Below are 8319 nucleotides of genomic sequence, written 5' to 3'. Positions count from 1 at the left end.
GCTGAGCCCCTCTCGTCGCCTTCATCTTGAGCTGGTTGACACCGTATCCGGGAGCCACGCGCCTCTGCTTCCCTCTTCTACATCGCTAGCGCACACCGCCACCCCTAGCGGGCGCCGACGCCACCTCCAGTAGCGGGTGGCGCCTCCCGCGGCGGGTGCCACTCGTACTATTTGTATACGCCAGCCTTCGAGCTGAGATGGTGTTTGGCCGGTGAGCCGATATAATTCCGGCCATCGAGCCGTTATGTTTTGCGATCCACATCGTTATTATGTTTGTGAGTTATTGGTATTACCGAGCATGCATGCCATGCGTCGGCCTACGGGCCGCTATCATATCTGACCTGCGTGTCGTCCTTTTAGATCCATGCTACACTGGATTTCATGTCGTCGCTTTCAGATCCGCCTCCTTAGCTGGCTCACACCCATCTACTCGTCAGAGCCACGACGACTCGATCAGCTCACTGATCCATCCGAGGGCGCCCCCGGGGCCAGGGTACGTCATCGTACTCGTCCTACATTTATTTCATTGTTCTGCTATTATTCGATTGCTTATATATTTATGGGACCCACCTCGAGCATCGGGGTACCAAGAACCGAGGCAACCCTGTCGTTGGCTACAAGTACTGCTGACCAGAGGACTTCTGACGACTTGGTCAACACAGAAGACAGCTCACCATCCGGGTCATGGAGATGCGGTCAACATTCCAGACACATCGTTCCGATAATTCCGTCTCCTCAGATTCCTGACAGGAACATAATTGGCGAACCCTAATTTGATTGGGATTTAGCATCAAAACACAGAGTTAAGATTCCGTGGTTATATAGCAAAGGAATTAAGTTTCCGCCACTATTTTAGTTACAGAAATAAATATTCATCACTATTTTAGCGATGAAATTTAAATTTCCAACGCTAGCTAGCGATGGAATATAATATTTGTAGCTAATTAACAATGGAAATGAATATCCGTCGCTAATTCCTTTACTAAATACTGATTTCCTTGTAGTGTTAGCAACAGAGTCATTTTTGTTATGACCGAAAAGTAGCTAGAGGGGGGGTGAATAGCTCTTCGCGTGATCGTCGTGTGCTTGTCGTTGCTTGTCGTTGCTTGTTTCTTCAAGAATGCGCAGCGAAAATACAAAGAAACAACATACAACGCTAACACGGTTGGTTTACTTGGTATCTACCTCACAAGAGGTGACTAGTCCAAGGATCCACACCTACACACACACCCTCCACTAATAAAACTCTCCTTTATAGTAACTACCAAGGGCGAAGAAGCCCTACAAGACTCAATACAAGAAAAAGGGGAAAGGTGATGAAATACAAGCTTACAATGAGTGCAAAACCCTAACCCTAGTTTCTTCTCCTTGCTTTGATCCGCCTCTTGACTTAGAAGAACCTCCAAGAACCTTCAAGAACTGGCGATCTCGAGCTTGAGAAGAGCTGTGGAGGAGCTGGTGAAGATTTGAAATGAATCGGTGAAGAGATGCCAAAGACAACGCTCGCCTGCGGCTCAAATACGACGCAACGGTCGAATCCCAATCGATTCCATTATTCCCAATCGATCGGGGAGGCTTTGGATCGATCCAAGGATCGATCCAGAGCGCCTCTGTGCTCTGGAAAAATGCCTGGATCGATCCACGGATCGATCCAGGGCTTATCGCGCGAAGCAGCAGCGTCCCAATCGATCCACTGATCGATTGGGACCTCTGGATCGATCCACTGATCGATCCAGAGGCTCTCTGTTCGCTGGGAAAGGCCTGGATCGATCCACTGATCGATCCAGCTCTTGGTTTTTACCCAAAACCAAGTCCCAAGCCTCTCAAACCAACATCCGGTCAATCTTGACCTGTTGGTACATCATGCCTAGCATCTGGTCACTCCCTTGACCTGCCAGGACTCCCCACCAACTGTCCGGTCAATCCCTTTGACCCACTTGGACTTTTCTCTTCGTGTCAAGTATCCGGTCACTCACTTGACCTACTTGAACTTCGACCAGATATCTGGTCAACCTTGACCCATCTGGATTTCCTCGTGCCAAGTATCCAGTCAATCCTTTGACCTACTTGGACTTCCCAACACCAGATGTCCGATCATCCTTGATCCATCTGGATTTTCCCTTGCCTGGCTTCACTCACCAGGACTTTCACCTAGCTTCACTCACTAGGATTTTCCATCTGCCTAGCTTCACCCACTAGGACTTTCACCTAGCTTCACTCACTAGGGTTTTCCATCTGCCTAGCTTCACTCACTAGGACTTTCACCTGGCTTCACTCACCAGGATTTCCTTCTGCCTAGCTTCACTCACCAGGACTTTCACCTAGCTTCACTCACTAGGATTTTCCACTCTGCCTAACCTTCCAGTTAGGACTTCCCAGTCAGGTATCGGGTCACTCTTGACCTACTTGACTCTTCTTCATTCACACTGATCAAACCCTGATCAGAATCTTCCCACATGAACAACTGCACCTGCATTGTCCATGTGTCTGCATGTATTGTCAAACATCGAAACCATGACCAAGACTCAAGCTTGGTCAAACCAGTCAATCCTTGACCTAAGGGATATTGCACCAACAATCTCCCTCTTTTGATGTTTGACAATACCTTTAAGTTAGGACTACTCTGAGTTAAGCTAATCTCATAGCCTTAACTCTCTTCATGCCAAAGTATGAATGTTGGTTCCCTTCATCCTCCCCCTATGACCTCCCCCATAGGTAATGAAGGCCTAACTTAAACCACACATTCTCCCCCTATTGGCACACATCAAACAAACACTATCTCTCCCCCTGAAGAGATACTCATCATTGGTTACAACTGCACTCGTTGAACCTTTATCCCTTTTTAAAACTCTCCCCCTGAAGAGTTTCTCAAGGTTGTAATCAACATCATAATGAAGGTCTCATACCCTTCATTTCCCCTACATTCTCCTGCAATGTAGACAAATGTCCAACCTTGAGTATTTTTCAACCACTTGAAATAATGAGGATATCCACTCCCCATATCAAGTTCAAATGGTCACCCATGAGCATTTTCTCTAAAGAAGGTTAACTACCCTCCGAGGTTCATGAAAAATAATGTTTCATGTCTTTAACGAGTCCCTCCCCCTGAAGACATGGTGGTAACTTCTGTCATTGCACCAACAATGACTTGGAATCCCTAAACTTTTAGGAAATCCAAATTTAGAAGTTTTGAGGTTCAAATGTTCAAAATTTGAAACAAACCTCAACCTAAACTTCAATTTAGTCTTCCTTAACCAATCCATCCTTGTTTTCAACATGAAAATACCCTTTTTATGTATACAAATGTATTTTGAGAGGTTTGGAATGGTTACATAGACTAAACAAGGTTCAAAACACTGAAATCAGGCTTTCTCAGCCAAAATCAGCATCCTGGATCGATTGGAGTTGGGTTCCAATCGATTGACCCTGCTGAATCGATCCACTGATCGATTCAGGATGTATAGATCGATCGGCTGATCGATCCAGCGAGCTTCTGCTTGCGAGAATGTCCTTCCGAATCGATCCACTGATCGATTTAGACACTCCAATCGATCCATGGATCGATCGGAGCTCTGATAGTTGCTGAATTTCAAATTCAACCAACTTCAGAAACCCCTAGAAAATTCTACAAAAATTCAAAAATCATGAAATTTCGTGTAGACATTATTTAGGGCATACTTTATCATGGAAAAATAGTTTTATATGAAAATACATAATATTTTCAAAGATTGACATAAGCTTGAAAACTTGCTAAGACTTTAGCATTTTCTTCAAGTTTGTGTCTAACTATTCAATGGTGATTACTATCAAAAGATAGTCTTCACCAAGGTTTGCCAAAAACATTTTAAAATAATTTTCAAAACCAATATCCCATCACATTCCTTGGGCTTAATGCACATGACTTGTACATTAGCTTTCCCAATGATGGGAAAACACATAACTGTGTTCTGATGAACCTAACACTCAAAAGAATGCACTAAGTCAACATCTTGAGTTTTGTTCATCTTCCTAACATCTCACTTGTATCTAATGTACACTAAAACACAGACAAGTCATCTTATAGTCCTTGTGAGATGTGAGATTTTGGTTTTGCCCTATTCTAGGGATCATGCATATCTATCTAGGCATTTTAGAGATATTAGACATCCACTTAGGATGTCACTTGTTCATAAGTGTTGTTAAATGTCATTTGTCCTTAATTACAAGGAATTAAACTTAATGCATGATTATGTTATGGCATACATCAAAAGGAAATAATTTTCAAAAGAAAATATCCTATAACTACATGATGTATGAATGTCATGACATGGTGTCTTTGGATTTTTCATAATAAATCATGAGTGTAAAAATAGACATGATGTCATGGCATATGATGGGCAAACAATCATGGCAAGGTTAGCTAAATAAAATATACCTAGATTACCTATCTAAGTATCCTTAACCACTTAGCTAACTCAACATATACCACTTGTTTTAACTTAAAAACGTTAAACCTAGATTGCCCTAAATGCTTCAAAGAAATGCCAAAACCTAAGTTGACATTTCTATTTCTCTTGATTTGTTTGTGCCTCTTAAGAATTAAGCATATCCTCAAATGTTGGCATATTTCATTTTTCTTCAAGAGCAATCACATAAATCAAGGCCCGAATTGCCTTAAATTTCTAAGAAAATACCAAAATCCCAACTTGGTATTTCTCTAGGTTTTCCCAATTTATGTCATTTTAAGATAAAATCAATTTTTCCACCATTAGGCACATTTTACTCTTTCAAGGAGTAAATAATAATTCCATTTCTTTTTCAAAGGTTAACAAAAACCTTGAAAATGCTCCTTGAGTGTCAATTTCCTCAAAGTTGGGTTAACTACCCTTCTAATCGGAGTTGACACTCTCTAACCCATCTATGGGGTAGAGAAGATGCTCCTAGGAACCCAACACCTATTGGTGCTCCTTGGATACTCTAGGTACTCACTAGGAATAACTTCCCTAGATACCCTCCTAGTGACCTTGTTGGGCTTCTTAGAAGCCTTAGTCACATTTTCTAGGTCAACTCTAGGGATAGCCTCCTTTGTGACCTTGTTAGTGACTTTCTTAGACTTCTTAGAAGTCTTAGTCACTTTGGTTGCAAAGATACTTCTAGGGATATCTTCCCTTGTATCCTTGACTTGACCTCTAGACTTAGAGTTTGTTCCATAACTATATGGAACCCTATGATAACTAGGCACATCCTTTTTAGCTTTGGGTTTGTATCTCAAACCTTTATGGCCATTGGATGACTTTTGTACCCCTAAACCTAGGTTATGCTCATTTTGCCCTAATAGGATATTTTCCAATCTTTTTAGGGTCTTTTCTAATTTATCAAGTCTTGACCTCAAGACTTGATTTTCCCTCACTAAGTCCTTAGTATTTGATTTTTCATTTGATCCATGAGCATTTTTATTCTTGGGCTTGTATCTATTATCCTTAGTGTTCTTGCCCAAATGTCTATCTACCTTCCTAATCTTAGGTTGGGTAGTCTTGGCATGTAGGGTCACATGCTTTTCCTTAATGCCCTCATGCTTTCTATTCTTATGGTAAATTGCATTAAAATGATAAAAATTTGAACTATCATACTTTTTACCATAACGTAAAGGGGTAGACTCAATAAATGTTACCTTCTTCTTTACCTTGGAGGCTCCCCCTTGACTAGTGCCTCCTTGAGCCTTGACCATCTTCTTCCCCTTGGGGCATTGACTTCGGTAATGCCCTTTTTGTTGACACAAGAAGCACACAATGTGCTCCTTGCTCTTCTTTGTCCCGGGAGTGATCTCCTTGGGCTTTTCCTTGCCCTTCCCTTTTGTGTCACTTGACCCTTCTTCTTGGCCAAGTTGGGACACTTACTCTTGTAGTGCCCACTTTCCCTACACTCAAAACATATTATGTGATTTTTATTTTTAATTGAAACATTTATACCTTCTTGTGTAGGGGTTGCACTTGCTCCTCCATTTGATTTGGAAGAAAAGGCTTCTTCTTGATCCGAAGATGATACTCCTCCATTTGATTTTACTCGACTTGTGGAGGTGGAAGCCTCTTCCTCCTCTTCTTCTCTTGACCCGGATGTAGAAGCTTCTCCTTCTTCTTGATCTGGTGTCACCAAGGATTGCTCCCCTTCAATCCTAGAGGTGGAGGCTTCATCATCTTGTACAGGAAACAAGGAGTATGCTCCCTCCTTGTTCCCTTCATTGCATTCCCTCGAAGATGAAGCTTCTTCTTGGACTTCTTCTTCGGAAGTTGAGCATCTCTCAACCTCGGAGTCCTCCTCTTGGTCTTGCTCCAAAGAGTCACCCTCTCTGAATCTCTCTTGCTCTTGTACAGTGGAGAGGATCTCTTCATGAAGCTTGGCCAATTTACTCCATAATTCCTTTGCATCTTCAAATTCTCCAATTTTGCAAAGGATGGTGCTTGGCACTAAATTGACCAAAAGCTTGGTCACTTTGTTATTGGCCTCGCACCTTTGGACTTGCTCTTGGCTCCACTTGCTCCTCTTGAGAACTTTGCCCTTTGAGTTTGTTAGAGTCTTGAAGCCTTCCATAAGAGCAAACCATTGCTCTATCTCCATCATAAGAAAATTTTTGATTCTTGATTTCCAAGAATCGAAGCTCGTGGAAGTGTATGGTGGAGCCACCCCGTGTCGAATCCGAGCCCATCTCGGAATTCCATTTGTAGAAGTTGAGCTTTTGAATTTCTTTGACTTTGATAATTTTGCTTCAACTTCTTCACCCTCTAGCTCTTCTTGTTATGCTTGACCCTTCCGGCGATGATTCCGATGAAGAGCGGCCTCGCTCTAATACCACTTGTTAGGACCGAAAAGTAGCTAGAGGGGGGGGGGTGAATAGCTCTTTGCGTGATCGTCGTGTGCTTTTCGTTGCTTGTCGTTGCTTGTTTCTTCAAGAATGCGCAGCGACAATACAAAGAAACAACATACAACGCTAACACGGTTGGTTTACTTGGTATCCACCTCACAAGAGGTGACTAGTCCAAGGATCCACACCTACACACACACCCTCCACTAATAAAACTCTCCTTTATGGTAACTACCAAGGGCGAAGAAGCCCTACAAGACTCAATACAAGAAAAAGGGGAAAGGTGATGAAATACAAGCTTACAATGAGTGCAAAACCCTAACCCTAGTTTCTTCTCCTTGCTTTGATCCGCCTCTTGACTTAGAAGAACCTCCAAGAACCTTCAAGAACTGGCGATCTCGAGCTTGAGAAGAGCTATGGAGGAGCTGGTGAAGATTTGAAATGAATCGGTGAAGAGATGCCGAAGACAACGCTCGCCTGCGGCTCAAATACGACGCAACGGTCGGATCCCAATCGATTCGATTATTCCCAATCGATCGGGGAGGCTTTGGATCGATCCACGGATCGATCTAGAGCGCCTCTGTGCTCTGGAAAAACGCTTGGATCAATCCACGGATCGATCCAGCGCTTATCGCGCGAAGCTACAGCGTCCCAATCGATCCACTGATCGATCCAGAGGCTCTCTGTTCGCTGGGAAAGGCCTGGATCGATCCACTGATCGATCCAGCTCTTGGTTTTTACCCAAAACCAAATCCCAAGCCTCTCAAACCAACATCCGGTCAATCTTGACCTGTTGGTACATCATGCCTAGCATCTGGTCACTCCCTTGACCTGCCAGGACTCCCCACCAACTGTCCGGTCAATCCCTTTGACCCACTTGGACTTTTCTCTTCGTGTCAAGTATCCGGTCACTCACTTGACCTACTTGAACTTCGACCAGATGTCTGGTCAACCTTGACCCATCTGGATTTCCTCGTGCCAAGTATCCAGTCAATCCTTTGATCTACTTGGACTTCCCAACACCAGATGTCCGATCATCCTTGATCCATCTGGATTTTCCCTTGCCTGGCTTCACTCACCAGGACTTTCACCTAGCTTCACTCACTAGGATTTTCCATCTGCCTAGCTTCACCCACTAGGACTTTCACCTAGCTTCACTCACTAGGGTTTTCCATCTGCCTAGCTTCACTCACTAGGACTTTCACCTGGCTTGACTCATCAGGATTTCCTTCTGCCTAGCTTCACTCACCAGGACTTTTACCTAGCTTCACTCACTAGGATTTTTCACTCTGCCTAACCTTCCAGTTAGGACTTCCCAGTCAGATATCGGGTCACTCTTGACCTACTTGACTCTTCTTCATTCACACTGATCAGACCCTGATCAGAATCTTCCCACATGAACAACTGCACCTGCATTGTCCATGTGTCTGCATGTATTGTCAAACATCGAAACCATGACCAAGACTCAAGCTTGGTCAAAC

This window comes from Zingiber officinale, chromosome 7B (genome assembly GCF_018446385.1).
Source record: "Zingiber officinale cultivar Zhangliang chromosome 7B, Zo_v1.1, whole genome shotgun sequence".
Taxonomy (NCBI): domain Eukaryota; kingdom Viridiplantae; phylum Streptophyta; class Magnoliopsida; order Zingiberales; family Zingiberaceae; genus Zingiber; species Zingiber officinale.
The sequence above is the reverse complement of the archived record's forward strand: the minus strand, read 5'-3'. Positions refer to the sequence as shown.